Genomic DNA, 27126 nt, shown 5'->3' on the forward strand with positions numbered 1-27126 from the left:
GCGTGCGAGAGGTACCAGGATCGATACCTGGCGACTCGCTTTTTTATTCAATCTTTGAGTTCGGGACACACACTACGTGCAGTGCACGGAGTGCTGACCTCGCTGCATAGGGGACGTAGCTCAGATGGTAGAGCGCTCGCTTAGCATGCGAGAGGTACCAGGATCGATACCTGGCGTCTCCAATTCTTATTCACTCTTTGAGTTCGGAACACACACTACGTGCTGTGTACGGAGTAGTCTAACCTCGCTGCGTAGGGGACGTAACTCAGATGGTACAGCGCTCGCTTAGCATGCGAGAGGTACCAGGATCGATACCTGGCGTCTCCAATTTCTATTCACCCTTTGAGTTCGGAACAAAAACACTACGTGCTGTGTACTGAGTAGTGTAACTTCGCTGCATAGGGGACGTAGCTCAAATGGTAGAGCGCTCGCTTAGCATGCGAGAGGTACCAGGATCGATACCTGGCGTCTCCAATTTCTATTCTCTCTTTGAGTTCGGTACACACACTACGTGCTGTGTACTGAGTGGTGTAACCTCGCTGCATAGGGGCCGTAGCTCAGATGGTAGAGCGCTCGCTTAGCATGCGAGAGGTACCAGGATCGATACCTGGCGTCTCCAATTTTTATTCACTCCTTGAGTTCGGAACACACAGTACGTGATGTTTACGGAGTAGTCTAACCTCGCTGCATAGGGGACGAAGCTTTGATGGTAGAGCACTCGCTTAGCATGCTAGAAGTACCAGGATCGATACCTGGCGTCTCCAATATCAATTCACTCTTTGAGTTCGGAACACACACTACGTGCTGTGTACGAAGTAGTCTTACCTCGCTGCATAGGGGACGTAGCTCAGTTGGTAGAGCGCTCGCTTAGCATGCGAGAGGTACCAGGATCGATATCTGGCGACAATAATTTTTATTCACTCTTTCAGTTCGGAACACACACTACGTGCTGTGTACGGAGTAGTCTTACCTCGCTGCATAGGGGACGTAGCTCAGTTGGTAGAGCGCTCGCTTAGCATGCGAGAGGTACCAGGATCGATATCTGGCGGCTATAATTTTTATTCACTCTTTGAGTTCGGAACACACACTACGTGCTGTGTATGGAGTAGTCTAACCTCGCTGCATAGGGGACGTAGCTCAGTTGGTAGAGCGCTCGCATAGCATGCGAGAGGTACCAGGATCGATACCTGGCGTCTCCAATTTTTATTCACTCCTTGAGTTCGGAACACACAGTACGTGATGTTTACGGAGTAGTCTAACCTCGCTGCATAGGGGACGATGCTTTGATGGTAGAGCACTCGCTTAGCATGCTAGAAGTACCAGGATCGATACCTGGCGTCTCCAATATCAATTCACTCTTTGAGTTCGGAACACACACTACGTGCTGTGTACGAAGTAGTCTAACCTCGCTGCATATCGGACGTAGGTCGGATGGTAGGGTGCTCGCTTAGCATGCGAGAGGTACCAGGATCGATACCTGGCGTCTCCAATTTTTATTCACTCTTTCAGTTCGGAACACACACAACGTGCTGTGTACGGAGTAGTCTAACCTCGCTGCATATCGGACGTAGGTCGGATGGTAGGGTGCTCGTTTAGCATGCGAGAGGTACCAGGATCGATACCTGGCGTCTCCAATTTTTATTCACTCTTTCAGTTCGGAACACACACAACGTGCTGTGTACGGAGTAGTCTAACCTAGCTGCGCAGGGGGCGTAGCTCAGATGGTAGAGCGCTCGCTTAGCATGCGAGAGGTACCAGGATCGATACCTGGCGTCTCCAATTTTTATTCACCCTTTGAGTTCGGAACACACACTATGTGCTGTGTATGGAGTAGTCTAACCTCGCTGCATAGGGGACGTAGCTCAGTTGGTAGAGCGCTCGCATAGCATGCGAGAGGTACCAGGATCGATACCTGGCGTCTCCAATTTCTATTCTCTCTTTGAGTTCGGAACACACACTACGTGCTGTGTACGAAGTAGTCTAACCTCGCTGCATATCGGACGTAGGTCGGATGGTAGGGTGCTCGCTTAGCATGCGAGAGGTACCAGGATCGATACCTGGCGTCTCCAATTTTTATTCACTCTTTCAGTTCGGAACACACACAACGTGCTGTGTACGGAGTAGTCTAACCTCGCTGCATATCGGACGTAGGTCGGATGGTAGGGTGCTCGTTTAGCATGCGAGAGGTACTACAATCGATACCTTGCGTCTCCAATTTTTATTCACTCTTTCAGTTCGGAACACACACTACGTGCTGTGTACGGAGTAGTCTAACCTCGCTGCATACGGGACGTAGCTCAGACGGTAGAGCGCTCGCTTTGCGTGCGAGAGGTACCAGGATTTATACCTGGCGACTCGTATTTTTATTCAATCTTTGAGTTCGGGACACACACTACGTGCTGTGTACGGAGTGCTGACCTCGCTGCATAGAGGACGTAGCTCAGATAATAGAGCGCTCGCTTAGCATGCGAGAGGTACCAGGATCGATACCTGGCGTCTCCAATTCTTATTCACTCTTTGAGTTCGGAACACACACTACGTGCTGTGTACGGAGTACTCTAACCTCGCTGCGTCGGGTACGTAACTCAGATGGTAGAGCGCTCGCTTAGCATGCGAGAGGTACCAGGATCGATACCTGGCGTCTCCAATTTCTATTCTCTCTTTGAGTTCGGTACACACACTACGTGCTGTGTACTGAGTAGTCTAACCTCGCTGCATAGGGGACGTAGCTCGGATGGTAGGGTGCTCGCTTAGCATGCGAGAGGTACCAGGATCGATACCTGGCGTCTCCAATTTCTATTCTCTCTTTGAGTTCGGTACACACACTACGTGCTGTGTACTGAGTAGTCTAACCTCGCTGCATAGGGGACGTAGCTCGGATGGTAGGGTGCTCGCTTAGCATGCGAGAGGTACCAGGGTCGAAATCTGGCGACTATAACTTTTATTCACTCTTTCAGTTCGGAACACACACTACGTGCCTAGTACGGAGTAGTCTAACCTCGCTGCATAGGGGACGTAGCTCAGTTGGTAGAGCGCTCGCTTAGCATGCGAGAGGTACCAGGATCGATACCTGGCGTCTCCAATTTTTATTCACTCTTTCAGTTCGGAACACACACTACGTGCTGTGTACGGAGTAGTCTACCCTCGCTGCATAGGGGACGTAGCTCAGTTGGTAGAGAGCTCGCTTAGCATGCGAGAGGTACCGGGATCGATATCTGGCGACTATAATTTTTATTCACTCTTTGAGTTCGGAACACACACTACGTGCTGTGTACGGAGTAGTCTAACCTCGCTGCATAGGGGACGTAGCTCGGATGGTAGGGTGCTCGCTTAGCATGCGAGAGGTACCAGGATCGATACATGGCGACTCCAATTTTTATTCAATCTTTGAGTTCGGGACACACACTACGTGCTGTGTACGGAGTGCTGACCTCGCTGCATAGGGGACGTAGCTCAGATGGCAAAGCGCTCGCTTAGCATGCGAGAGGTACCAGGATCGATACCTGGCGTCTCCAATTTTCATTCACTCTTTGAGTTCGGAACACACAGAACGTGCTGTTTACGGAGTAGTCTAACCTCGGTGCATAGGGGACGAAGCTTTGATGGTAGAGCGCTCGCTTAGCATGCTAGAAGTACCAGGATCGATACCTGGCGTCTCCAATATCAATTCACTCTTTGAGTTCGGAACACACACTACGTGCTGTGTGCGAAGTAGTCTAACCTCGCTGCATATCGGACGTAGGTCGGATGGTAGGGTGCTCGCTTAGCATGCGAGAGGTACCATGATCGATACCTGGCGTCTCCAATTTTTCATTCACTCTTTCAGTTCGGAACACACACAACGTGCTGTGTACGGAGTAGTGTAATCTAGCTGCGCAGGGAGCGTAGCTCAGTTGGTAGAGCGCTCGCTTAGCATGCGAGAGGTACCAGGATCGATACCTGGCGTCTCCAAATCATATTCACTCTTTCAGTTCGGAACACACACTACGTGCTGTGTACGGAGTAGTCAAACCTCGCTGCATAGGGGACGTAGCTCAGACAGTAGAGCGCTCGCCTTGCGTGCGAGAGGTACCAGGATCGATACCTGGCGACTCCAATTTTTATTCAATCTTTGAGTTCGGGACACACACTACGTGCTGTGTACTGAGTGCTGACCTCGCTGCATAGGGGACGTAGCTCAGATGGTAGAGCGCTCGCTTAGCATGCGAGAGGTACCAGGATCGATACCTGGCGTCTCCAATTCTTGTTCACTCTTTGAGTTCGGAACACACACTACATGCTGTGTACGGAGTAGTCTAACCTCGCTGCGTAGAGGACGTAACTCAGATGGTAGAGCGCTCGCTTAGCATGCGATAGGTACCAGGATCGTTACCTGGCGACTCCAATTTTTATTCACCCTTTGAGTTCGGAACACACACTACGTGCTGTGTACTGAGTAGTGTAACCTCGCTGCATAGGGGCGTAGCTCAGATGGTATAGCGCTCGCTTAGCATGCGAGAGGTACCAGGATCGATACCTGGCGTCTCCAATTTCTATTCACCCTTTGAGTTCGGAACACACACTACGTGCTGTGTACTGAGTAGTGCAACTTCGCTGCATAGGGGACGTAGCTCAGATGGTAGATCGCTCGCTTAGCATGCGAGAGGTACCAGGATCGATACCTGGCGTCTCCAATTTCTATTCTCTCTTTGAGTTCGGTACACACACTACGTGCTGTGTACTGAGTGGTGTAACCTCGCTGCATAGGGGCCGTAGCTCAGATGGTAGAGCGCTCGCTTAGCATGCGAGAGGTACCAGGGTCGAAATCTGGCGACTATAATTTTTATTCACTCTTTCAGTTCGGAACACACACTACGTGCCTAGTACGGAGTAGTCTAACCTCGCTGCATAGGGGACGTAGCTCAGTTGGTAGAGCGCTCGCTTAGCATGCGAGAGGTACCAGGATCGATACCTGGCGTCTCCAATTTTTATTCACTCTTTCAGTTCGGAACACACACTACGTGCTGTGTACGGAGTAGTCTAACCTCGCTGCATAGGGGACGTAGCTCAGTTGGTAGAGCGCTCGCTTAGCATGCGAGAGGTACCGGAATCGATATCTGGCGACTATAATTTTTATTCACTCTTTGAGTTCGGAACACACACTACGTGCTGTGTACGGAGTAGTCTAACCTCGCTGCATAGGGGGCGTAGCTCGGATGGTAGGGTGCTCGCTTAGCATGCGAGAGGTACCAGGATCGATACATGGCGACTCCAATTTTTATTCAATCTTTGAGTTCGGGACACACACTACGTGCTGTGTACGGAGTGCTGACCTCGCTGCATAGGGGACGTAGCTCAGATGGTAAAGCGCTCGCTTAGCATGCGAGAGGTACCAGGATCGATACCTGGCGTCTCCAATTTTCATTCACTCTTTGAGTTCGGAACACACAGAACGTGCTGTTTACGGAGTAGTCTAACCTCGGTGCATAGGGGACGAAGCTTTGATGGTAGAGCGCTCGCTTAGCATGCTAGAAGTACCAGGATCGATACCTGGCGTGTCCAATATCAATTCACTCTTTGAGTTCGGAACACACACTACGTGCTGTGTGCGAAGTAGTCTAACCTCGCTGCATATCGGACGTAGGTCGGATGGTAGGGTGCTCGCTTAGCATGCGAGAGGTACCAGGATCGATACCTGGCGTCTCCAAGTTTTATTCACTCTTTCAGTTCGGAACACACACAACGTGCTGTGTACGGAGTAGTGTAATCTAGCTGCGCAGGGAGCGTAGCTCAGTTGGTAGAGCGCTCGCTTAGCATGCGAGAGGTACCAGGATCGATACCTGGCGTCTCCAAATCATATTCACTCTTTCAGTTCGGAACACACACTACGTGCTGTGTACGGAGTAGTCAAACCTCGCTGCATAGGGGACGTAGCTCAGACGGTAGAGCGCTCGCCTTGCGTGCGAGAGGTACCAGGATCGATACCTGGCGACTCCAATTTTTATTCAATCTTTGAGTTCGGGACACACACTACGTGCTGTGTACTGAGTGCTGACCTCGCTGCATAGGGGACGTAGCTCAGATGGTAGAGCGCTCGCTTAGCATGCGAGAGGTACCAGGATCGATACCTGGCGTCTCCAATTCTTGTTCACTCTTTGAGTTCGGAACACACACTACATGCTGTGTACGGAGTAGTCTAACCTCGCTGCGTAGGGGACGTAACTCAGATGGTAGAGCGCTCGCTTAGCATGCGGTAGGTACCAGGATCGTTACCTGGCGACTCCAATTTTTATTCACCCTTTGAGTTCGGAACACACACTACGTGCTGTGTAAGAGTAGTGTAACCTCGCTGCATAGGGGACGTAGCTCAAATGGTAGAGCGCTCGCTTAGCATGCGAGAGGTACCAGGATCAATACCTGGCGTCTCCAATTTCTATTCACCCTTTGAGTTCGGAACACACACTACGTGCTGTGTACTGAGTAGTGTAACCTCGCTGCATAGGGGACGTAGCTCAGATGGTAGAGCGCTCGCTTAGCATGCGAGAGGTACCAGGATCGATACCTGGCGTCTCCAATTTCTAGTCACCCTTTGAGTTCGGAACACACACTACGTGCTGTGTACTGAGTAGTGTAACCTCGCTGCATAGCGGCCGTAGCTCAGTTGGTAGAGCGCTCGCTTAGCATGCGAGAGGTACCAGGGTCGAAATCTGGCGACTATAATTTTTATTCCATCTTTCAGTTCGGAACACACACTACGTGCTGTGTACGGAGTAGTCTAACCTCGCTGCATACGGGACGTAGCTCAGTTCGTAGAGCGCTCGCTTAGCAAGCGAGAGGTACCAGCATCGATACCTGGCGTCTCCAATTTTTATTCACTCTCTTTCAGTTCGGAACACACACTAAGTGCTGTGTACGGAGTAGTCTAACATCGCTGCGTAGGGGGCGTAGCTCAGTTGGTAGAGCGCTCGCTTAGCATGCGAGAGGTACAAGGATCGATACCTGGCGACTGTAATTTTTATTCAATCTTTGAGTTCGGAACACACACTACGTGCTGTGTACGGAGTAGTCTAACTTCGCTGCATAGGGGCGTAGCTCAGTTGGTAGAGCGCTCGCTTAGCATGCGAGAGGTACCAGGATCGATACCGGGCGACGCCAATTTTTATTCAATCTTTGAGTTCGGGACACAAAATACGTGCTGTGTACGGAGTGCTGTCCCCGCTGCATAGGGGACGTAGCTCAGATGGTAGAGCGCTCGCTCAGCATGCGAGAGGTACCAGGATCGATACCTGGCGTCTCCAATTTTCATTCACTCTTTGAGTTCGGGACACACAGTACGTGCTGTTTACGGAGTAGTCTAACCTCGCTGCATAGGGGACGAAGCTTTGATGGTAGAGCGCTCGCTTAGCATGCTAGAAGTACCAGGATCGGTACCTGGCGTCTCCAATATAAATTCACTCTTTGAGTTCGGAACACACACTACGTGCTGTGTACGAAGTAGTCTAACCTCGCTGTATATCGGAGGTAGGTCGGATGGTAGGGTGCTCGCTTAGCATGCGAGAGGTACCACGATCGATACCTGGCGTCTCCAATTCTTATTCACTCTTTCAGTTCGGAACACACACTACGTGCTGTGTACGGAGTGCTGACCTCGCTGCATAGGGGACGTAGCTCAGTTGGTAGAGCGCTCGCTTAGCATGCGAGAGGTACCAGTATCGATATCTGGCGACTATAATTTTTATTCACTCTTTGAGTTCGGAACACACACTACGTGCTGTGTACGGAGTAGTCTAACCTCGCTGCATAGGGGACGTAGGTCGGATGGTAGGGTGCTCGTTTAGCATGCGAGAGGTACTACGATCGATAGCTGGCGTCTCCAATTTTTATTCACTCTTTCAGTTCGGACACACACAACGTGCTGTGTACGGAGTAGTCTAATCTAGCTGCGCAGGGAGCGTAGCTCAGATGGTAGAGCGCTCGCTTAGCATGCGAGAGGTACCAGGATCGATACCTGGCGTCTCCAATTCTTATTCACTCTTTGAGTTCGGAACACACACTATGTGCTGTGTATGGAGTAGTCTAACCTCGCTGCATAGGGGACGTAGCTCAGTTGGTAGAGCTTTCGCTTAGCATGCGAGAGGTACCAGGATCGATACCTGGCGTCTCCAAATCATATTCATTCTTTCAGTTCGGAACACACACTACGTGCTGTGTACGGAGTAGTCTAACACCGCTGCATAGGGGACGTAGCTCGGATGGTAGGGTGCTCGCTTAGCATGCGAGAGGTACTGGATCGATACCTGGCGACTCCAATTTTTATTCATTCTTTGAGTTCGGGACACACACTACGTGCTGTGTACGGAGTCCTAACCTCGCTGCATAGGGGACGTAGCTCAGATGGTACAGCGCTCGCTTAGCATGCGAGAGGTACCAAGATCGATACCTGGCGTCTCCAATTTTTATTCACTCTCTGAGTTCGGAACACACAGTACGTGCTGTTTACGGAGTAGTCTAACCTCGCTGCATAGGGACGAAGCTTTGATGGTAGAGCGCTCGCCTAGCATGCCAGAAGTACCAGGATCGATACATGGCGTCTCCAATATCAATTCACTCTTTGAGTTCGGAACACACACTACGTGCTGTGTACGAAGTAGTCTAACCTCGCTGCATGGGGGTCTTAGCTCAGACGGTAGAGCGCTCGCTTTGCGTGCGAGGGGTACCAGGATCGATACCTGGCGACTCCAATTTTTATTCAATCTTTGAGTTCGGGACACACACTACGTGCTGTGTACGGAGTGCTGACCTCGCTGCATAGGGGACGTAGCTCAGTTAGTAGAGCGCTCGCTTAGCATGCGAGAGGTACCAGTATCGATATCTGGCGACAAAAATTTTGATTCACTCTTTGAGTTCGGAACACACACTACGTGCTGTGTACGGAGTGGTCTAACCTCGCTGCATAGGGGACGTAGGTCGGATGGTAGGGTGCTCGTTTAGCATGCGAGAGGTACTACGATCGATACCTGGCGTCTCCAATTTTTATTCACTCTTTCAGTTCGGAACACACACAACGTGCTGTGTACGGAGTAGTCTAATCTAGCTGCGCGGGGGGCGTAGCTCAGATGGTAGAGCGCTCGCTTAGCATCCGAGAGGTACCAGGATCGATACGTGGCGTCTCCAATTTTCATTCACCCTTTGAGTTCGGAACACACACTATGTGCTGTGTATGGAGTAGTCTAACCTCGCTGCATAGGGGACGTAGCTCAGTTGGTAGAGCGCTCGCTTAGCATGCGAGAGGTACCAGGATCGATACCTGGCGTCTCCGATTCTTATTCACTCTTTCAGTTCGGAACACACACTACGCGCTGTGTACGGACTAGTCTAACCTCGCTGCATAGGGGACGTAGCTCAGACGGTAGAGCGCACTCTTTTCGTGCGAGAGGTACCAGGATCGATACATGGCGACTCCAATTTTTATTCAATCTTTGAGTTCGGGACACACACTACGTGCTGTGTACGGAGTGCTGACCTCGCTGCATAGGGGACGTAGCTCAGATGGTAGAGCGCTCGCTTAGCGTGCGAGAGGTAACAGGATCGATACCTGGCGTCTCCAATTCTAATTCACTATTTGAGTTCGGAACACACACTACGTGCTGTGTACGGCGTAGTCTAACCTCGCTGCGTAGGGGACGTAACACAGATGGTAGAGCGCGCGCTTAGCATGCGATAGGTACCAGGATCGTTACCTGGCGACTCCAATTTTTATTCACTCTTTGAGTTCGGAACACACAGTACGTGCTGTTTACGGAGTAGTCTAACCTCGCTGCATAGGGGACGAAGCTTTGATGGTAGAGCGCTCGCTTAGCATGCTAGAAGTACCAGGATCGATACCTGGCGTCTCCAATATCAATTCACTCTTTGAGTTCGGAATACACACTACGTGCTGTGTACTGAGTAGTGCAACCTCGCTGCATAGGGGACGTAGCTCAGATGGTAGAGCGCTCGCTTAGCATGCGAGAGGTACCAGGATCGATACCTGGCGTCTCCAATTCTTATTCACTCTTTCACTTCGGAACACAAACTACGTGCTGTGTACGGAGTAGTCTAACCTCGCTGCATAGGGCGTAGCTCGGACGGTAGAGCGCTCGCTTTGCGTGCGAGAGGTACCAGGATCGACACCTGGCGACTCCAATTTTTATTCAATTTTTGAGTTCGGGACACACACTACGTGCTGTGTACGGAGTGCTGACCTCGCTGCATAGGGGACGTAGCTCAGTTGTAGAGCGAACGCTTAGCATGCGAGAGGTACCAGTAATGATATCTGGCGACTATTATTTTTATTCACTCTTTGAGTTCGGAACACACACTGCGTGCTGTGTACGGAGTAGTCTAACCTCGCTGCATAGGGGACGTAGGTCGGATGGTAGGGTGCTCGTTTAGCATGCGAGAGGTATTACGATCGATACCTGGCGTCTCCTATTTTTATTCACTCTTTCAGTTCGGAACACACACAACGTGCTGTGTACGGAGTAGTCTAATCTCGCTGCGCAGGGGGCGTAGCTCAGATGGTAGAGCGCTCGCTTAGCATGCGAGGGGTACCAGGATCGATACCTGGCGTCTCCAATTTTTATTCACCCTTTGAGTTCGGAACACACACTATGTACTGTGTACGGAGTAGTCTAACCTCGGCGCATAGGGGACGTAGCTCAGTTGGTAGAGCGCTCGCTTAGCATGCGAGAGGTACCAGGATCGATACCTGGCGTCTCCAATTTCTATTCACCCTTTGAGTTCGGAACACACACTACGTGCTGTGTACTGAGTAGTGTAACCTCGCTGCATAGGGGACGTAGCTCAGATGGTAGAGCGCTCGCTTTGCATGCGAGAGGTAGCAGGGTCGAAATCTGGCGACTATAATTTTTATTCACTCTTTCAGTTCGGAACACACACTACGTGCTGTGTACGGAGTAGTCTAACCGCGCTGCATAGGGGACGTACCTCAGTTGGTAGAGCGCTCGCTTAGCATGCGAGAGGTACCAGGATCGATACCTGGCGTCTCCAGTTTTTATTCACTCTTTCAGTTCGGAACACACACTACGTGCTGTGTACGGAGTAGTCTAACCTCGCTGCATAGGGGACGTAGCTCAGTTGGTAGCGCGCTCGCTTAGCATGCGAGAGGAACCAGGATCGATATCTGGCGACCATAATTTTTATTCACTCTTTGAGTTCAGAACACACACTCCGTGCTGTGTACGGAGTAGTCTAACCTCGCTGCATAGGGGACGTAGCTCGGATGGTAGGGTGCTCGCTTAGCATGCGAGAGGTTCCAGGATCGATACCTGGCGACTCCAATTTTTATTCAATCTTTGAGTTCGGGACACACACTACGGCTGTATACGGAGTGCTGACCTCGCTGCATAGGGGACGTAGCTCAGATGGTAGAGCGCTCGCTTAGCATGCGAGAGGTACCAGGATCGATACCTGGCGTCTCCAATTCTTATTCACTCTTTGAGTTCGGAACACACACTACGAGCTGTGTACGGAGTAGTCCAACCTCGCTGCATAGGGGACGTAGCTCAGATGGTAGAGCGCTCGCTTAGCATGCGAGAGGTTCCAGGATCGATACCTGGCGTCTCCAATTTTTATTCACTCTTTGATTTCGGAACACACACTACGTGCTGTGTACTGAGTAGTGTAACCTCGCTGCATAGGGGCCATAGCTCAGATAGTAGAGCGCTCGCTTAGCGTGCGAGAGGTACCAGGATGGAAATCTGGCGACTATAATTCTTATTCACTTTTTGAGTTCGGAACACACACTACGTGGTGTGTACGGAGTAGTCGAACCACGCTGCATAGGTGACGTAGCTCAGATGGTAGAGCGCTCGCTTAGCATGCGAGAGGTACCAGGATCGATACCTGGCGTCTCCAATTTCTATTTACTCTTTCAGTTCGGAACGCACACTACGTACTGTGTACTGAGTAGTGTAACCTCGCTGCATTGGGGCCGTAGCTCAGATGGTAGAGCGCTCGCTCAGCATGCGAGAGGTACCAGGATCTATACCCAGCGTCTCCAATTTTTATTCACTCTTTCAGTTACGAACACACACTACGTGCTGTGTACGGAGTAGTCTAACCTCGCTGCATAAGGGACGTAGCTCAGATGGTAGAGTGTTCGCTTAGCATGCGAGAGGTACCAGGATCGATACCTGGCGACTCCAATTTTTATTCACTCTTTGAGTTCGGAACACACACTACGTGCTGTGTACGGAGTAGTCTAACCTCGCTGCATAGGGGACGTAGCTCAGTTGGTAGCGCGCTCGCTTAGCATGCGAGAGGTACCAGGATCGATATCTGGCGACTATAATTTTTATTCACTCTTTCAGTTCGGAACACACACTATGTGCTGTGTACGGAATAGTCTAACCTCGCTGCATCGGGGACGTAGCTCAGTTGGTAGAGCGCTCGCTTAGCACGCGAGAGGTACCAGGATCGATACCTCGCGTCTCCAATTTTTATTCACTCTTTCAGTTCGGAACACACACTACGTGCTGTGTACGGAGTAGTCTAACCTCGCTGCATAGGGGACGTAGCTCAGTTGGTAGAGCGCTCGCTTAGCATGCGAGAGGTACCAGGATCGATACCTGGCGTCTCCAATTCTTATTCACTCTTTCAGTTCGGAACACACACTACGTGCTGTGTACGGAGTAGTCTAACCTCGTTGCATGGGGGACGTAGCTCAGACGGTAGAGCGCTCGCTTTGCGTGCGAGAGGTACCAGGATCGATAGCTGGCGACTCGCATTTTCATTCAATCTTTGAGTTCGGGACACACACTACGTGCTGTGTACGGAGTGCTGACCTCGCTGCATAGGGGACGCAGCTCAGATGGTAGAGCGCTCGCTTAGCATGCGAAAGGTACCAGGATCGATACCTGGCGTCTCCAGTTCTTATTCACTCTTTGAGTTCGGAACACACACTACGTGCTGTGTACGGAGTAGTCTAACGTCGCTGCGTAGGGGACGTAACTCAGATGGTAGAGCGCTCGCTTAGCATGCGATAGGTACCAGGATCGTTACCTGGCGACTCCGATATTTATTCACCATTTGAGTTCGGAACACACACTACGTGCTGTGTACTGAGTAGTGTAACCTCACTGCATAGGGGACGTAGCTCAGATGGTAGAGCGCTCGCTTAGCATGCGAGAGGTACCAGGATCGATACCTGGCGTCTCCAATTTCTACTCACCCTTTGAGTTCGGAACACACACTACGTGCTGTGTACTGAGTAGTGTAACTTCGCTGCATAGGGGACGTAGCTGAGATGGTAGAGCGCTCGCTTAGCATGCGAGAGGTACCAGGATCGATACCTGGCGTCTCCAATTTCTATTCTCTCTTTGAGTTCGGTACACACACTACGTGCTGTGTACTGAGTGGTGTAACCTCGCTGCATAGGGGCCGTAGCTCAGATGGTAGAGCGCTCGCTTAGCATGCGAGAGGTACCAGGATCGAAATCTGGCGACTATGATTTTTATTCACTCTTTCAGTTCGGAACACACACTACGTGCTGTGTACGGAGTAGTCTAACCTCGCAGCATAGGGGACGTAGCTCAGTTGGTAGAGCGCTCGCATAGCATGCGAGAGGTACCAGGATCGATACCTGGCGATTATAATTTTCATTCACTCTTTCAGTTCGGAACACACACTACGTGGTGTGTACGGAGTAGTCTAACCTCGCTGCATAGGGGACGTAGCTCGGATGGTAGGGTGCTCGCTTAGCATGCGAGAGGTACCAGGATCGATACCTGGCGACTCCAATTTTTATTCAATCTTTGAGTTCGGGACACACACTACGTGCTGTGTACGGAGTGCTGACCTCGCTGCATAGGGGACGAGCTCAGATGGTAGAGCGCTCGCTTAGCATGCGAGAGGTACCAGGATCGATACCTGGCGTCTCCAATTTTTATTCACTCTTTGAGTCCGGAACACACAGTACGTGCTGTTTACGGAGTAGTCTAACCTCGCTGCATAGGGGGCGTAAGTCGGATGGTAGGGTGCTCGATTAGCATGCGAGAGGTACCAGGATCGACACCTGGCGTCTCCAATTCTTATTGACACTTTCAGTTCGTAACACACACTACGTGCTGTGTACGGAGTAGTCTAACCTCGCTGCATAGGGGACGTAGCTCAGACGGTAGAGCGCTCGCTTTGCGTGCGAGAGGTACCAGGATCGATACCTGGCGACTCCAATTTTTATTCAATCTTTGAGTTCGTGACACACACTACGTGCTGTGTACGGAGTGCTGACCTCGCTGGATAGGGGACGTAGCTCAGTTGGTAGAGCGCTCGCTTAGCATGCGAGAGGTACCAGTATCGATATCTGGCGACTATAATTTTTTTCACTCTTTGAGTTCGGAACACACACTACGTACTGTGTACGGAGTAGTCTAACCTCGCTGCGTAGGGGACGTAGGTCGGATAGTAGGGTGCTCGTTTAGCATGCGAGAGGTACTACGATCGATACCTGGCGTCTCCAATTTTTATTCACTCTTTCAGTTCGGAACACACACAACGTGCTGTGTACGGAGTAGTCTAACATCGCAGCGCAGGGGGCGTAGCCCAGATGGTAGAGCGCTCGCTTAGCATGCGATAGGTACCAGGATCGATACCTGGCGTCTCCAATTTTTATTCACCCTTTGAGTTCGGGACACACACTATGTGCTGCGTACGGAGTAGTCTAACCTCGCTGCATATGAGTCGTAGCTCTGTTGGTAGAGAGCTCGCTTAGCATGCGAGAGGTACCAGGATCGATACCTGGCGTCTCCAATTCTTATTCACTCTTTCAGTTCGGAACACACACTACGTGCTGAGTACGGAGTAGTCTAACCTCGCTGCATAGGGGACGTAGCTCAGACGGTAGAGCGCTCGCTTTGCGTGCGAGAGGTACCAGGATCAATACCTGGCGACTCCAATTTTTATTCAATCTTTGATTTCGGGACACACACTATGTGCTGTGTACTGAGTGCTGACCTCGCTGCATAGGGGACGTAGCTCAGATGGTAGAGCGCTCGCTTAGCATGCGAGAGGTACCAGGTTCGAGACCTGGCGTCTCCAATTCTTATTCACTCTTTGAGTTCGGAACACACACTACGTGCTGTGTACGGAGTAGTCTAACCTCGCTGCGTAGGGGACGTAACTCAGATGGTAGAGCGCTCGCTTAGCATGCGAGAGGTACCAGGATCGATACCTGGCGTCTGTAATTTTTATTCACCCTTTGAGTTCGGGACACACACTATGTGCTGTGTACGGAGTAGTCTAACCTCGCTGCATAGGAGGCGTAGCTCAGTTGGTAGAGCGCTCGCTTAGCATGCGAGAGGTACCAGGATCGATACCTGGCGTCTCCAATTCTTATTCACTCTTTCAGTTCGGAACACACACTACGTGCTGAGTACGGAGTAGTCTAACCTCGCTGCATAGGGGACGTAGCTCAGACGGCAGAGCGCTCGCTTTGCGTGCGAGAAGTACCAGGATCGATACATGGCGACTCCAATTTTTATTCAATCTTTGAGTTCGGGACACACACTACGTGCTGTGTACGGAGTGCTGACCTCACTGCATAGGGGACGTAGCTCAGATGGTAGAGCGCTCGCTTAGCATGCGAGAGGTACCAGGGTCGAAATCTGGCGACTATAATTTTTATTCACTCTTTCAGTTCGGAACACACACTACGTGCTGTGTACGGAGTAGTCTAACCTCGTTGCATAGGGGACGTAGCTCAGTTGGTAGAGCGCTCGCTTAGCATGCGAGAGGTACCAGGATTGATACCTGGTGTCTCCAATTTTTATTCACTCTTTCAGTTCGGAACACACACTACGTGCTGTGTACGGAGTAGTCTAACCTCGCTGCATAGGGGACGTAGCTCAGTTGGTAGAGCGCTCGCTTAGCATGCGAGAGGTACCAGGATCGATATCTGGCGACTATAATTTTTATTCACTCTTTGAGTTCGGAACACACACTACGTGCTGTGTACGGAGTAGTCTAACCTCGCTGCATAGGGGACGTAGCTCAGTTGGTAGAGCGCTCGCTTAGCATGCGAGAGGTACCGGGATTGATACCTGGTGTCTCCAATTTTTATTCACTCTTTCAGTTCGGAACACACACTACGTGCTGTGTACGGAGTAGTCTAACCTCGCTGCATAGGGGACGTAGCTCAGTTGGGAGAGCGCTCGCTTAGCATGCGAGAGGTACCAGGATCGATATCTGGCGACTATAATTTTTATTCACTCTTTGAGTTCGGAACACACACTACGTGCTGTGTACGGAGAAGTCTAACCTCGCTGCATAGGGGACGTAGCTCAGTTGGTAGAGCGCTCGCTTAGCATGCGAGAGGTACCAGGATTGATACCTGGTGTCTCCAATTTTTATTCAATCTTTGAGTTCGGGACACACACTATGTGCTGTGTACGGAGTGCTGACCTCGCTGCATAGGGGACGTAGCTCAGATGGTAGAGCGCTCGCTTAGCATGCGAGAGGTACCAGGATCCATACCTGGCGTCTCCAATTCTTATTCACTCTTTGAGTTCGGAACACACACTACGTGCTGTGTACGGAGTAGCCTACCCTCGCTGCATAGGGGACGTAGCTCAGATGGTAGTGCGCTCGCTTAGCATGCGAGTGGTACCAGGATCGATACCCGGCGTCTCCAATTTTTATTCACTCTTTGAGTTCGGAAGACACGCTACGTGCTGTGTCCGGACTAGTCTATCCCCGCTGCATAGGTGACGCAGCTCAGATGGTAGAGCGCTTGCTTAGCATGCGAGAGGTACCAGGATCGATACCTGGCGTCTCCAATTTTTATTCGCTCCTTGAGGTCGGAACACACACTACGTGCTGTGTACGGAGAAGTCTGACCTCGCTGCATAGGGGACGTAGCTCAGATGGTAGAGCCCTCGCTTAGCATGCAAGAGGTAACAGGATCGATTCCTGACCTCTCCAATTTATATTCACTCTTTCAGTTCTGAACACACTCTACGTGCTGTGTGCGGCATAGTCTAACGTAGCTGCTTAGGGGACGTAGCTCAGATGGTAGAGCGCTCGCTTAGCATGCGAGAAGTACCAGGATCGATACCTGGAGTCTCCAATTTTTATTCACTCTTTGAGTTCGGAACACACACTACGTGCTGTGTACGGAGTAGTCTAACCTCGCTGCATAGGGGACGTAGCTCAGATGGTAGAGCGCTCGCTTAGCATGCGAGAGGTACCAGGATCGATACCCGGCGTCTCCAATTTTTATTCACTCTTTGAGTTCGGAACACACGCTACGTGCTGTGTACGGAGTAGTCTAACCTCGCTGCATAGGGGACGTAGCTCACATGGTAGAGCGCTCGCTTAGCATGCGAGAGGTAACCGGATCGATACCTGGCGTTTCCAATTTTTATTCACTCCTTGAGTTCGGAACACACAGTACGTGCTGTTTACGGAGTAGTATAACCTCGCTGCATAGGGGACGAAGCTTTGATGGTAGAGCGCTCGCTTAGCATGCTAGAAGTACCAGGATCGATACCTGGCGTCTCCAATATCAATTCACTCTTTGAGTTCGGAACACACACTACGTGCTGTGTACGAAGTAGTCTAACCTCGCTGCATAGGGGACGTAGGTCGGATGGTAGGGTGCTCGCTTAGCATGCGAGAGGTACCAGGATCGATACCTGGCGTCTCCAATTCTTATTCACTCTTTCAGTTCGGAACACACACTACGTTCTGTGTACGGAGTAGTCTAACCTCGCTGCATAGGGGACTTAGCTCAGACGGTAGAGCGCTCGCTTAGCATGCGAGAGGTACCAGGATCGATACCTGGCGTCTCCAATTTCTATTCTCTCTTTGAGTTCGGTACACACACTACGTGCTGTGTACTGAGTGGTGTATCCTCGCTGCACAGGGGCCGTAGCTCAGATGGTAGAGCGCTCGCTTAGCATGCGACAGGTACCAGGGTCGAAATCTGGCGACTATAATTTTTATTCACTCTTTCAGTTCGGAACACACACTACGTGCTGTGTACGGAGTAGTCTAACCTCGCTGCGTAGGGGACTTAGCTCAGACGGTAGAGCGCTCGCGTTGCGTGCGAGAGGTACCAGGATCGATACCTGGCGACTCCAATTTTATTCAATCCTTGAGTTCGGGACACACACTACATGCTGTGTACGAAGTGCTGACCTCGCTGCATAGGGGACGTATCTCAGTTGGTAGAGCGCTCGCTTAGCATGCGAGAGGTACCAGGATCGATATCGGGCGACTATAATTTTTATTCACCCTTTGAGTTCGGAACACACACTACGTGCTGTGTACGGAGTAGTCTAACCTCCCTGCATACGGGACGTAGGTCGGATGGTCGGGTGCTCGTTTAGCATGCGAGAGGTACTACAATCGATACCTGGCGTCTCAAACTTTTTATTCACTCTTTCAGTTCGGAACACACACAACGTGCTGTGTACGGAGTAGTCTAACCTCGCTGCATAGGGGACGTAGCTCAGTTGGTAGAGCGATCGCTTAGCATGCGAGAGGTACCAGGATCGATATCGGGCGACTATAACTTTTATTCACCCTTTGAGTTCGGAACACACACTACGTGCTGTGTACGGAGTAGTCTAACCTCGCTGCATAGGGGACGTAGCTCAGTTGGTAGAGCGCTCGCTTAGCATGCGAGAGGTACCAGGATCGTTACCTGTCGACTCCAATTTTTATTCAACCTTTGAGTTCGGAACACACACTACGTGCTGTGTACTGAGTAGTGTAACCTCGCTGCATAGGGGACGTAGCTCAGATGGTACAGCGCTCGCTTAGCATGCGAGAGGTACCAGGATCGATACGTGGCGTCTCCAATTTCTATTCACCCTTTGAGTTCGGAACACACACAACGTGCTGTGTACTGAGTAGTCTAACTTCGCTGCATAGGGGACGTAGCTGAGATGGTAGAGCGCTCGCTTAGCATGCGAGAGGTACCAGGATCGATACCTGGCGTCTCCAATTTCTATTCTCTCTTTGAATTCGGTACACACACTACGTGCTGTGTACTGAATGGTGTAACCTCGCTGCATAGGGGCCGTAGCTCAGATGGTAGAGCGCTCGCTTAGCATGCGAGAGGTACCAGGGTCGAAATCTGGCGACTATAATTTTTATTCACTCTTTCAGTTCGGAACACACACTACGTGCTGTGTACGGAGTAGTCTAACCTCGCTGCATTGGGGACGTAGCTCAGTTGGTAGAGCGCTCGCTTAGCATGCGAGAGGTACCAGGATCGATACCTGGCGTCTCCAATTTTTATTCACTCTTTCAGTTCGGAACACACACTACGTGCTGTGTACGGAGTAGTCTAACCTCGCTGCATAGGGGCGTAGCTCAGTTGGTACAGCGCTCGCTTAGCATGCGAGAGGTACCAGGATCGATATCTGGCGACTATAATTTTTACTCTCTCTTTGAGTTCGGAACACACACTACGTGCTGTGTACGGAGTAGTCTAACCTCGCTGCATAGGGGACGTAGCTCGGATGGCAGGGTGCTCGCTTAGCATGCGAGAGGTACCAGGATCGATACCTGGCGACTCCAATTTTTATTCAATCTTTGAGTTCGGGACACACACTACGTGCTGTGTACGGGTGCTGACCTCGCTGCATAGGGGATGTAGCTCAGATGGTAGAGCGCTCGATTAGCATGCGAGAGGTACCAGGATCGATACCTGGCGTCTCCAATTTTTATTCACTCTTTGAGTTCGGAACACACAGTACGTGCTGTTTACGGAGTAGTATAACCTCGCTGCATAGGGGACGAAGCTTTGATGGTAGAGCGCTCGCTTAGCATGCTAGAAGTACCAGGATTGATGCCTGGCGTCTCCAATATCAATTCACTCTTTGAGTTCGGAACACACACTACGTGCTGTGTACGAAGTAGTCTACCTCGCTGCATAGGCGACGTAGGTCGGATGGTAGGGTGCTCGCTTAGCATGCGAGAGGTACCAGGATCGATACCTGGCGTCTCCAATTCTTATTCACTCTTTCAGTTCGGAACACACACTACGTGCTGTGTACGGAGTAGTCTAACCTCGCTGCATAGGGGACGTAGCTCAGACGGTAGAGCGCTCGCTTTGCGTGCGAGAGGTACCAGGATCGATACCTGGCGACTCCAATTTTTATTCACTCTTGGAGTTCGGAACACACACTACGTGCTGTGTACGGAGTAGCCTACCCTCGCTGCATAGGGGGCGTAGCTCAGATGGTAGAGCGCTCGCTTAGCATGCGAGAGGTACCAGGATCGATACCTGGCGTCTCCAATTCGTATTCACTCTTTGAGTTCGGAACACACCCTACGTGCTGTGTACGGAGTAGTCTAACCTCGCTGCGCAGGGGACGTAACTCAGATGGTAGAGCGCTCGCTTAGCATGCGAGAGGTACCAGGATCGATACCTGGCGTCCCCAATTTTTATTCACCCTTTGAGTTCGGGACACACACTATGTGCTGTGTACGGAGTAGTCTAACCTCGCTGCATAGGAGACGTAGCTCAGTTGGTAGAGCGCTCGCTTAGCATGCGAGAGGTACCAGGATCGATACCTGGCGTCTCCAATTCTTATTCACTCTTTCAGTTCGGAACACACACTACGAGTTGAGTACGGAGTAGTCTAACCTCGCTGCATAGGGGACGTAGCTCAGACGGTAGAGCGCTCGTTTTGCGTGCGGGAGGTACCAGGATCGATACCTGGCGACTCCAATTTTTATTCAATCCTTGAGATCGGGACACACACTACGTGCTGTGTACTGAGTGCTGACATCGCTGCATAGGGGACGTAGCCCAGATGGTAGAGCGCTCGCTTAGCATGCGAGAGGTACCAGGATCGATACCTGGCGTCTCCAATTTTTATTCACTCATTCAGTTCCGAACACACACTACGTGCTGTGTACGGAGTAGTCTAACCTCGCTGCATAGGGGACGTAGCTCAGATGGTAGAGCGCTCGCTTAGCATGCGAGAGGTACCAGGAACGATACCCGGCGTCTGTAATTTTTATTCACTCTTTGAGTTCGGAACACACGCTACGTGCTGTGTACGGAGTAGTCTAGCCTCGCTGCTTAGGTGACGTAGCTCAGATGGTAGAGCGCTCGCTTAGCATGCGAGAGGTACCAGGATCGATACCTGGCGTCTCATATTTTTATTCGCTCCTTGAGTTCGGAACACACACTACGTGCTGTGTACGGAGTAGTCTAACCTCGCTGCATAGGGGATGTAGCTCAGATGGTAGAGCCCTCGCTTAGCACGCAAGAGGTACCAGGATCGATTCCTGGCCTCTCCAATTTATATTCACTCTTTCAGTTCGGAACACACTCTACGTGCTGTGTACGGAATAGTCTAACCTAGCTGCTTAGGGGCCGTAGCTCAGATGGTAGAGCGCTCGCTTAGCATGCGAGAAGTACCAGGATCGATACCTGGCGTCTCCAATTTTTATTCACTCTTTGAGTTCGGAGCAAACACTACGTGCTGTGTACGGAGTAGTCTAACCTCGCTGAGTAGGGGATGTAGCTCGGATGGTAGAGCGCTCGCTTAGCATGCGAGAGGTACCAGGATCGATACCAGGCGTCTCCATTTTTTATTCACTCTTTGAGTTATGAACACTCACTAAGTGCTGTGTACGGAGTAGTCTAACCTCGCTTCGTAGGGGAGGTAGCTCAGATGGTAGAGCGCCCGCTTAGCATGCGAGAGGTACCAGGATCGATATCTGGCGACTATAATTTTTATTCTCTCTTTGAGTTCGGAACACACACTACTTGCTGTGTACGGAGTAGTCTAACCTCGCTGCATAGGGGACGTAGCTCAGTTGGTAGAGCGCTCGCTTAGCATGCGAGAGGTACCAGGATCGATATCTGGCGACTATAATTTTTATTCACTCTTTGAGTTCGGAACACACACTACGTGCTGTGTACGGAGTAGTCTAACCTCGCTGCGTAGGGGACGTAGCTCGAATGGTAGGGTGCTCGCTTAGCATGCGAGAGGTACCAGGATCGATACCTGGCGTCTCTAATTCTTATTCACTCTTTGAGTTCGGAACACACACTACGTGCTGTGTACGGAGTAGTCTAACGTCGCTGCATAGGGGACGTAGCTCAGATGGTAGAGCGCTCGCTTAGCATGCGAGAGGTACCAGGATCGTTACCTGGCGGCTCCAACTTTTATTCACTCTTTGAGTTCGGAACACACACTACATGCTGTGTACGGAGTAGTATAACCACGCTGCATAGGGGACGTTGCTCAGATGGTAGAGCGCTCGCTTAGCATGCGAGAGGTACCCGGATCGATACCTCGCGTCTCCAATTTATATTCACTCTTTTAGTTCGGAACACACACTACGTGCTGTGTACTGAGTAGTGTAACCTCGCTGCATACGGGCCGTAGCTCATATGGTAGAGCGCTCGCTTAGCATGCGAGAGGTATCAGGCCGGAAATCTGGCGACTATAATTCTTATTCAATCTTTGAGTTCGGAACACACACTACGTGGTGTGTACGGAGTAGTCGAACCACGCTGCGTAGGGGACGTAGCTCAGATGGTAGAGCGCTCGCTTAGCGTGCGAGAGGTACCAGGATCGATACCTGGCGTCTCCAATTTCTATTCACTCTTTCAGTTCGGAACACACACTACGTGCTGTGTACGGAGTAGCCTAACCTCGCTGCATTGGGGACGTAGCTCAGTTGGTAGAGCGCTCGCTTAGCATGCGAGAGGTACCAGGATCGATATCTGGCGACTATAATTTTTATTCACTCTTTGAGTTCGGAACACACAGAACGTGCTGTGTACGGAGTAGTCTAACCTCGCTGCATAGGGGACGTAGCTCGGATGGTAGGGTGCTCGCTTAGCATGCGAGAGGTACCAGGATCGATACATGGCGACTCCAATTTTTTTTCAATCTTTGAGTTCGGGACACACACTACGTGCTGTGTACGGAGTGCTGACCTCGCAGCATAGGGGACGTAGCTCAGATGGTAGAGCGCTCGCTTAGCATGCGAGAGGTACCAGGATCGATACCTGGCGTCTCCAATTCTTATTCACTCTTTGAGTTCGGAACACACACTACGTGCTGTGTACGGAGTAGTCTAACCTCGATTCATAGGGGACGTAGCTCAGATGGTAGAGCGCTCGCTTAGCATGCGAGAGGTGCCAGGATCGATACCTGGCGACTCGAATTTTCATTCAATCTTTGAATTCGGGACACACACTACGTGCTGTGTACGGAGTGCTGACCTCGCTGCATAGGGGACGTAGCTCAGTTGGTAGAGCGCTCGCTTAGCATGCGAGAGGTACCAGGATCGATACAAGGCGTCTCCAATTTTTATTCACTCTTTCAGTTCGGAAAACACACTACGTGCTGTGTACTGAGTAGTGTAAACTCGCTGCGCATGGGGCGTAGCTCAGATGGTAGAGCGCTCGCTTAGCATGCGAGAGGTACCAGGATCGATACCTGGCGCCTCCAATTTCTATTCACACTTTGAGTTCGGAACAAACACTACGTGCTGTGTACTGAGTAGTGTAACTTCGCTGCATAGGGGACGTAGCTCTGATGGTAGAGCGCTCGCTTAGCATGCGAGAGGTACCAGGATCGATACCTGGCGTCTCCAATTTTTATTCACTCCTTGAGTTCGGAACACACAGTACGTGATGTTTACGGAGTAGTCTAACCTCGCTGCATAGGTGACGTAGCTCAGATGGTAGAGCGCTCGCTTAGCATGCGAGAGGTACCAGGATCGATACCTGGCGTCTCATATTTTTATTCGCTCCTTGAGTTCGGAACACACACTACGTGCTGTGTACGGAGTAGTCTAACCTCGCTGCATAGGGGATGTAGCTCAGATGGTAGAGCCCTCGCTTAGCACGCAAGAGGTACCAGGATCGATTCCTGGCCTCTCCAATTTATATTCACTCTTTCAGTTCGGAACACACACTACGTGCTGTGTACTGAGTAGTGTAAACTCGCTGCGCATGGGGCGTAGCTCAGGTGGTAGAGCGCTCGCTTAGCATGCGAGAGTTACCAGGATCGATACCTGGCGCCTCCAATTTTTATTCACTCTTTGAGTTCGGAACACACACTACGTGCTGTGTACGGAGTAGCCTACCCTCGCTGCATAGGGGACGTAGGTCGGATGGTAGAGCGCTCGCTTTTTGTGCGAGAGGTACCAGGATCGATAACTGGCGACTCCAATTTTATTCAATCTTTGAGTTCGGGACACACACTACGTGCTGTGTACGGAGTGCTGACATCGCTGCATAGGGGCGTAGCTCAGTTGGTAGAGCGCTCGCTTAGCATGTGAGAGGTACCAGGATCGATATCTGGCGACTATAACTTTTATTCACCCTTTGAGTTCGGAACACACACTACGTGCTGTGTACGGAGTAGTCTAACCTCGCTGCATAGGGGACGTAGGTCGGATGGTAGGGTGCTCGTTTAGCATGCGAGAGGTACTACGATCGATACCTGGCGTCTCCAATTTTTATTCACTCTTTCAGTTCGGAACACACACAACTTGCTGTGTACGGAGTAGTCTAATCTCGCTGCGTAGGGGACGTAACTCAGATGGTAGAGTGCTCGCTTAGCATGCGAGAGGTACCAGGATCGATACCTGGCGTCTCCAATTTCTATTCACCCTTTGAGTTCGGAACACACACTATGTGCTGTGTACGGAGTAGTCTAACGTCGCTGCATAGGGGACGTAGCTCAGTTGGTAGAGCGCTCGCTTAGCATGCGAGAGGTACCAGGATCGATACCTGGCGTCTCCAATTCTTATTCACTCTTTCAGTTCGGAACACACACTACGTGCTGTGTACTGACTAGTCTAACCTCGCTGCGTAGGGGACGTAACTCAGATGGTACAGCGCTCGCTTAGCATGCGAGAGGTACCAGGATCGATACCTGGCGTCTCCAATTTCTATTCACCCTTTGAGTTCGGAACAAACACTACGTGCTGTGTACTGAGTAGTGTAACTTCGCTGCATAGGGGACGTAGCTCTGATGGTAGAGCGCTCGCTTAGCATGCGAGAGGTACCAGGATCGATACCTGGCGTCTCCAATTTTTATTCACTCCTTGAGTTCGGAACACACAGTAAGTGATGTTTACGGAGTAGTCTAACCTCGCTGCATAGGGGACAAAGCTTTGATGGTAGAGCGCTCGCTTAGCATGCTAGAAGAACCAGGATCGATACCTGGCGTCTCCAATATCAATTCACTCTTTGAGTTCGGAACACACACTACGTGCTGTGTACGAAGTAGTCTTACCTCGCTGCATAGGGGACGTAGCTCAGTTGGTAGAGCGCTCGCTTAGCATGCGAGAGGTACCAGGATCGATATCTGGCGACTATAATTTTTATTCACTCTTTCAGTTCGGAACACACACTACGTGCTGTGTACGGAGTAGTCTTACCTCGCTGCATAGGGGACGTAGCTCAGTTGGTAGAGCGCTCGCTTAGCATGCGAGAGGTACCAGGATCGATATCTGGCGGCTATAATTTTTATTCACTCTTTGAGTTCGGAACACACACTACGTGCTGTGTACGGAGTAGTCTAACCTCGCTGCATAGGGGACGTAGCTCGGATGGTAGGGTGCTCGCTTAGCATGCGAGAGGTACCAGGATCGATATCTGGCGTCTCCAATTTTTATTCACTCTTTCAGTTCGGAACACACACTACGTGCTGTGTACGGAGTAGTCTAACCTCGCTGCATAGGGGACGAAGCTTTGATGGTAGAGCGCTCGCTTAGCATGCTAGAAGTACCAGGATCGATACCTGGCGTCTCCAATATCAATTCACTCTTTGAGTTCGGAACACACACTACGTGCTGTGTACGAAGTAGTCTAACCTCGCTGCATATCGGACGTAGGTCGGATGGTAGGGTGCTCGCTTAGCATGCGAGAGGTACCAGGATCGATATCTGGCGACTATAATTTTTATTCACTCTTTCAGTTCGGAACACACACTACGTGCTGTGTACGGAGTAGTCTTACCTCGCTGCATAGGGGACGTAGCTCAGTTGGTAGAGCGCTCGCTTAGCATGCGAGAGGTACCAGGATCGATATCTGGCGGCTATAATTTTTATTCACTCTTTGAGTTCGGAACACACACTACGTGCTGTGTACGGAGTAGTCTAACCTCGCTGCATAGGGGACGTAGCTCGGATGGTAGGGTGCTCGCTTAGCATGCGAGAGGTACCAGGATCGATATCTGGCGTCTCCAATTTTTATTCACTCTTTCAGTTCGGAACACACACTACGTGCTGTGTACGGAGTAGTCTAACCTCGCTGCATATGGGACGTAGCTCAGTTGGTAGAGCGCTCGCTTAGCATGCGAGAGGTACCAGGATCGATATCTGGCGACTATAATTTTTATTCACTCTTTGAGTTCGCAACACACACTACGTGCTGTTTACGGAGTAGTCTAACCTCGGTGCATAGGGGACGAAGCTTTGATGGTAGAGCGCTCGCTTAGCATGCTAGAAGTACCAGGATCGATACCTGGCGTCTCCAATATCAATTCACTCTTTGAGTTCGGAACACACACTACGTGCTGTGTACGAAGTAGTCTAACCTCGCTGCATATCGGACGTAGGTCGGATGGTAGGGTGCTCGTTTAGCATGCGAGAGGTACTACAATCGATACCTTGCGTCTCCAATTTTTATTCACTCTTTCAGTCCGGAACACACACTACGTGCTGTGTACGGAGTAGTCTAACCTCGCTGCATACGGGACGTAGCTCAGACGGTAGAGCGCTCGCTTTGCGTGCGAGAGGTACCAGGATTTATACCTGGCGACTCGTATTTTTATTCAATCTTTGAATTCGGGACACACACTACGTGCTGTGTACGGAGTGCTGACCTCGCTGCATAGGGGACGTAGCTCAGATAGTAGAGCGCTCGCTTAGCATGCGAGAGGTACCAGGATCGATACCTGGCGTCTCCAATTTCTATTCTCTCTTTGAGTTCGGTACACACACTACGTGCTGTGTACTGAGTAGTCTAACCTCGCTGCATAGGGGACGTAGCTCGGATGGTAGGGTGCTCGCTTAGCATGCGAGAGGTACCAGGATCGATACCTGGCGTCTCCAATTTCTATTCTCTCTTTGAGTTCGGTGCACACACTA

General features: G+C 50.9%; 53 non-coding genes across 53 annotated transcripts; all 53 read left to right on the top strand.

Annotated features, from left to right (window-relative positions):
- Positions 1–109: 109 nt before the first annotated feature.
- TRNAA-AGC (transfer RNA alanine (anticodon AGC)) lies at positions 110–182 on the top strand. Its single transcript has one exon. It is a non-coding gene; the product is annotated as a tRNA-Ala (tRNA).
- Positions 183–401: 219 nt separating this feature from the next.
- TRNAA-AGC (transfer RNA alanine (anticodon AGC)) lies at positions 402–474 on the top strand. Its single transcript has one exon. It is a non-coding gene; the product is annotated as a tRNA-Ala (tRNA).
- A 72-nt stretch (positions 475–546) lies between these two features.
- Positions 547–619, top strand: TRNAA-AGC (transfer RNA alanine (anticodon AGC)). The gene has a single exon. It is a non-coding gene; the product is annotated as a tRNA-Ala (tRNA).
- Positions 620–1126: 507 nt separating this feature from the next.
- Positions 1127–1199, top strand: TRNAA-AGC (transfer RNA alanine (anticodon AGC)). Its single transcript has one exon. It is a non-coding gene; the product is annotated as a tRNA-Ala (tRNA).
- Positions 1200–1706: 507 nt separating this feature from the next.
- On the top strand, positions 1707–1779 carry TRNAA-AGC (transfer RNA alanine (anticodon AGC)). The gene has a single exon. It is a non-coding gene; the product is annotated as a tRNA-Ala (tRNA).
- Positions 1780–1851: 72 nt separating this feature from the next.
- TRNAA-AGC (transfer RNA alanine (anticodon AGC)) lies at positions 1852–1924 on the top strand. The gene has a single exon. It is a non-coding gene; the product is annotated as a tRNA-Ala (tRNA).
- A 1085-nt stretch (positions 1925–3009) lies between these two features.
- TRNAA-AGC (transfer RNA alanine (anticodon AGC)) lies at positions 3010–3082 on the top strand. Its single transcript has one exon. It is a non-coding gene; the product is annotated as a tRNA-Ala (tRNA).
- A 360-nt stretch (positions 3083–3442) lies between these two features.
- TRNAA-AGC (transfer RNA alanine (anticodon AGC)) lies at positions 3443–3515 on the top strand. The gene has a single exon. It is a non-coding gene; the product is annotated as a tRNA-Ala (tRNA).
- Positions 3516–3878: 363 nt separating this feature from the next.
- On the top strand, positions 3879–3951 carry TRNAA-AGC (transfer RNA alanine (anticodon AGC)). Its single transcript has one exon. It is a non-coding gene; the product is annotated as a tRNA-Ala (tRNA).
- Positions 3952–4166: 215 nt separating this feature from the next.
- TRNAA-AGC (transfer RNA threonine (anticodon AGU)) lies at positions 4167–4239 on the top strand. Its single transcript has one exon. It is a non-coding gene; the product is annotated as a tRNA-Ala (tRNA).
- Positions 4240–4600: 361 nt separating this feature from the next.
- Positions 4601–4673, top strand: TRNAA-AGC (transfer RNA alanine (anticodon AGC)). Its single transcript has one exon. It is a non-coding gene; the product is annotated as a tRNA-Ala (tRNA).
- A 217-nt stretch (positions 4674–4890) lies between these two features.
- On the top strand, positions 4891–4963 carry TRNAA-AGC (transfer RNA alanine (anticodon AGC)). The gene has a single exon. It is a non-coding gene; the product is annotated as a tRNA-Ala (tRNA).
- Positions 4964–5323: 360 nt separating this feature from the next.
- TRNAA-AGC (transfer RNA alanine (anticodon AGC)) lies at positions 5324–5396 on the top strand. Its single transcript has one exon. It is a non-coding gene; the product is annotated as a tRNA-Ala (tRNA).
- A 362-nt stretch (positions 5397–5758) lies between these two features.
- On the top strand, positions 5759–5831 carry TRNAA-AGC (transfer RNA alanine (anticodon AGC)). Its single transcript has one exon. It is a non-coding gene; the product is annotated as a tRNA-Ala (tRNA).
- A 72-nt stretch (positions 5832–5903) lies between these two features.
- On the top strand, positions 5904–5976 carry TRNAA-UGC (transfer RNA alanine (anticodon UGC)). The gene has a single exon. It is a non-coding gene; the product is annotated as a tRNA-Ala (tRNA).
- A 70-nt stretch (positions 5977–6046) lies between these two features.
- Positions 6047–6119, top strand: TRNAA-AGC (transfer RNA alanine (anticodon AGC)). Its single transcript has one exon. It is a non-coding gene; the product is annotated as a tRNA-Ala (tRNA).
- A 216-nt stretch (positions 6120–6335) lies between these two features.
- On the top strand, positions 6336–6408 carry TRNAA-AGC (transfer RNA alanine (anticodon AGC)). Its single transcript has one exon. It is a non-coding gene; the product is annotated as a tRNA-Ala (tRNA).
- A 72-nt stretch (positions 6409–6480) lies between these two features.
- TRNAA-AGC (transfer RNA alanine (anticodon AGC)) lies at positions 6481–6553 on the top strand. Its single transcript has one exon. It is a non-coding gene; the product is annotated as a tRNA-Ala (tRNA).
- Positions 6554–7204: 651 nt separating this feature from the next.
- Positions 7205–7277, top strand: TRNAA-AGC (transfer RNA alanine (anticodon AGC)). Its single transcript has one exon. It is a non-coding gene; the product is annotated as a tRNA-Ala (tRNA).
- A 649-nt stretch (positions 7278–7926) lies between these two features.
- TRNAA-AGC (transfer RNA alanine (anticodon AGC)) lies at positions 7927–7999 on the top strand. The gene has a single exon. It is a non-coding gene; the product is annotated as a tRNA-Ala (tRNA).
- Positions 8000–8071: 72 nt separating this feature from the next.
- Positions 8072–8144, top strand: TRNAA-AGC (transfer RNA alanine (anticodon AGC)). Its single transcript has one exon. It is a non-coding gene; the product is annotated as a tRNA-Ala (tRNA).
- A 1081-nt stretch (positions 8145–9225) lies between these two features.
- Positions 9226–9298, top strand: TRNAA-AGC (transfer RNA alanine (anticodon AGC)). The gene has a single exon. It is a non-coding gene; the product is annotated as a tRNA-Ala (tRNA).
- A 215-nt stretch (positions 9299–9513) lies between these two features.
- Positions 9514–9586, top strand: TRNAA-AGC (transfer RNA alanine (anticodon AGC)). Its single transcript has one exon. It is a non-coding gene; the product is annotated as a tRNA-Ala (tRNA).
- Positions 9587–9948: 362 nt separating this feature from the next.
- On the top strand, positions 9949–10021 carry TRNAA-AGC (transfer RNA alanine (anticodon AGC)). The gene has a single exon. It is a non-coding gene; the product is annotated as a tRNA-Ala (tRNA).
- Positions 10022–10523: 502 nt separating this feature from the next.
- Positions 10524–10596, top strand: TRNAA-AGC (transfer RNA alanine (anticodon AGC)). The gene has a single exon. It is a non-coding gene; the product is annotated as a tRNA-Ala (tRNA).
- A 72-nt stretch (positions 10597–10668) lies between these two features.
- TRNAA-AGC (transfer RNA alanine (anticodon AGC)) lies at positions 10669–10741 on the top strand. The gene has a single exon. It is a non-coding gene; the product is annotated as a tRNA-Ala (tRNA).
- A 217-nt stretch (positions 10742–10958) lies between these two features.
- TRNAA-AGC (transfer RNA alanine (anticodon AGC)) lies at positions 10959–11031 on the top strand. Its single transcript has one exon. It is a non-coding gene; the product is annotated as a tRNA-Ala (tRNA).
- A 359-nt stretch (positions 11032–11390) lies between these two features.
- Positions 11391–11463, top strand: TRNAA-AGC (transfer RNA alanine (anticodon AGC)). The gene has a single exon. It is a non-coding gene; the product is annotated as a tRNA-Ala (tRNA).
- A 72-nt stretch (positions 11464–11535) lies between these two features.
- Positions 11536–11608, top strand: TRNAA-AGC (transfer RNA alanine (anticodon AGC)). The gene has a single exon. It is a non-coding gene; the product is annotated as a tRNA-Ala (tRNA).
- A 217-nt stretch (positions 11609–11825) lies between these two features.
- On the top strand, positions 11826–11898 carry TRNAA-AGC (transfer RNA alanine (anticodon AGC)). The gene has a single exon. It is a non-coding gene; the product is annotated as a tRNA-Ala (tRNA).
- A 507-nt stretch (positions 11899–12405) lies between these two features.
- TRNAA-AGC (transfer RNA alanine (anticodon AGC)) lies at positions 12406–12478 on the top strand. Its single transcript has one exon. It is a non-coding gene; the product is annotated as a tRNA-Ala (tRNA).
- A 72-nt stretch (positions 12479–12550) lies between these two features.
- On the top strand, positions 12551–12623 carry TRNAA-AGC (transfer RNA alanine (anticodon AGC)). Its single transcript has one exon. It is a non-coding gene; the product is annotated as a tRNA-Ala (tRNA).
- A 505-nt stretch (positions 12624–13128) lies between these two features.
- Positions 13129–13201, top strand: TRNAA-AGC (transfer RNA alanine (anticodon AGC)). Its single transcript has one exon. It is a non-coding gene; the product is annotated as a tRNA-Ala (tRNA).
- A 1804-nt stretch (positions 13202–15005) lies between these two features.
- On the top strand, positions 15006–15078 carry TRNAA-AGC (transfer RNA alanine (anticodon AGC)). Its single transcript has one exon. It is a non-coding gene; the product is annotated as a tRNA-Ala (tRNA).
- Positions 15079–15295: 217 nt separating this feature from the next.
- TRNAA-AGC (transfer RNA alanine (anticodon AGC)) lies at positions 15296–15368 on the top strand. Its single transcript has one exon. It is a non-coding gene; the product is annotated as a tRNA-Ala (tRNA).
- A 360-nt stretch (positions 15369–15728) lies between these two features.
- TRNAA-AGC (transfer RNA alanine (anticodon AGC)) lies at positions 15729–15801 on the top strand. Its single transcript has one exon. It is a non-coding gene; the product is annotated as a tRNA-Ala (tRNA).
- Positions 15802–16018: 217 nt separating this feature from the next.
- TRNAA-AGC (transfer RNA alanine (anticodon AGC)) lies at positions 16019–16091 on the top strand. Its single transcript has one exon. It is a non-coding gene; the product is annotated as a tRNA-Ala (tRNA).
- Positions 16092–16308: 217 nt separating this feature from the next.
- On the top strand, positions 16309–16381 carry TRNAA-AGC (transfer RNA alanine (anticodon AGC)). The gene has a single exon. It is a non-coding gene; the product is annotated as a tRNA-Ala (tRNA).
- A 70-nt stretch (positions 16382–16451) lies between these two features.
- TRNAA-AGC (transfer RNA alanine (anticodon AGC)) lies at positions 16452–16524 on the top strand. Its single transcript has one exon. It is a non-coding gene; the product is annotated as a tRNA-Ala (tRNA).
- Positions 16525–17176: 652 nt separating this feature from the next.
- On the top strand, positions 17177–17249 carry TRNAA-AGC (transfer RNA alanine (anticodon AGC)). Its single transcript has one exon. It is a non-coding gene; the product is annotated as a tRNA-Ala (tRNA).
- Positions 17250–19204: 1955 nt separating this feature from the next.
- On the top strand, positions 19205–19277 carry TRNAA-AGC (transfer RNA alanine (anticodon AGC)). Its single transcript has one exon. It is a non-coding gene; the product is annotated as a tRNA-Ala (tRNA).
- Positions 19278–20214: 937 nt separating this feature from the next.
- Positions 20215–20287, top strand: TRNAA-AGC (transfer RNA alanine (anticodon AGC)). The gene has a single exon. It is a non-coding gene; the product is annotated as a tRNA-Ala (tRNA).
- Positions 20288–20359: 72 nt separating this feature from the next.
- Positions 20360–20432, top strand: TRNAA-AGC (transfer RNA alanine (anticodon AGC)). Its single transcript has one exon. It is a non-coding gene; the product is annotated as a tRNA-Ala (tRNA).
- Positions 20433–20504: 72 nt separating this feature from the next.
- On the top strand, positions 20505–20577 carry TRNAA-AGC (transfer RNA alanine (anticodon AGC)). Its single transcript has one exon. It is a non-coding gene; the product is annotated as a tRNA-Ala (tRNA).
- A 215-nt stretch (positions 20578–20792) lies between these two features.
- On the top strand, positions 20793–20865 carry TRNAA-AGC (transfer RNA alanine (anticodon AGC)). Its single transcript has one exon. It is a non-coding gene; the product is annotated as a tRNA-Ala (tRNA).
- Positions 20866–22532: 1667 nt separating this feature from the next.
- Positions 22533–22605, top strand: TRNAA-AGC (transfer RNA alanine (anticodon AGC)). Its single transcript has one exon. It is a non-coding gene; the product is annotated as a tRNA-Ala (tRNA).
- Positions 22606–22965: 360 nt separating this feature from the next.
- On the top strand, positions 22966–23038 carry TRNAA-AGC (transfer RNA alanine (anticodon AGC)). Its single transcript has one exon. It is a non-coding gene; the product is annotated as a tRNA-Ala (tRNA).
- Positions 23039–23399: 361 nt separating this feature from the next.
- TRNAA-AGC (transfer RNA alanine (anticodon AGC)) lies at positions 23400–23471 on the top strand. Its single transcript has one exon. It is a non-coding gene; the product is annotated as a tRNA-Ala (tRNA).
- Positions 23472–23543: 72 nt separating this feature from the next.
- TRNAA-AGC (transfer RNA alanine (anticodon AGC)) lies at positions 23544–23616 on the top strand. Its single transcript has one exon. It is a non-coding gene; the product is annotated as a tRNA-Ala (tRNA).
- Positions 23617–24554: 938 nt separating this feature from the next.
- On the top strand, positions 24555–24627 carry TRNAA-AGC (transfer RNA alanine (anticodon AGC)). Its single transcript has one exon. It is a non-coding gene; the product is annotated as a tRNA-Ala (tRNA).
- Positions 24628–24699: 72 nt separating this feature from the next.
- Positions 24700–24772, top strand: TRNAA-AGC (transfer RNA alanine (anticodon AGC)). Its single transcript has one exon. It is a non-coding gene; the product is annotated as a tRNA-Ala (tRNA).
- Positions 24773–24989: 217 nt separating this feature from the next.
- TRNAA-AGC (transfer RNA alanine (anticodon AGC)) lies at positions 24990–25062 on the top strand. The gene has a single exon. It is a non-coding gene; the product is annotated as a tRNA-Ala (tRNA).
- A 1810-nt stretch (positions 25063–26872) lies between these two features.
- On the top strand, positions 26873–26945 carry TRNAA-AGC (transfer RNA alanine (anticodon AGC)). Its single transcript has one exon. It is a non-coding gene; the product is annotated as a tRNA-Ala (tRNA).
- The last annotated feature ends 181 nt before the right edge of the window (positions 26946–27126 follow it).

The sequence above is a fragment of the Anabrus simplex genome, chromosome 1 (genome assembly GCF_040414725.1).
Source record: "Anabrus simplex isolate iqAnaSimp1 chromosome 1, ASM4041472v1, whole genome shotgun sequence".
NCBI lineage: Eukaryota > Metazoa > Arthropoda > Insecta > Orthoptera > Tettigoniidae > Anabrus > Anabrus simplex.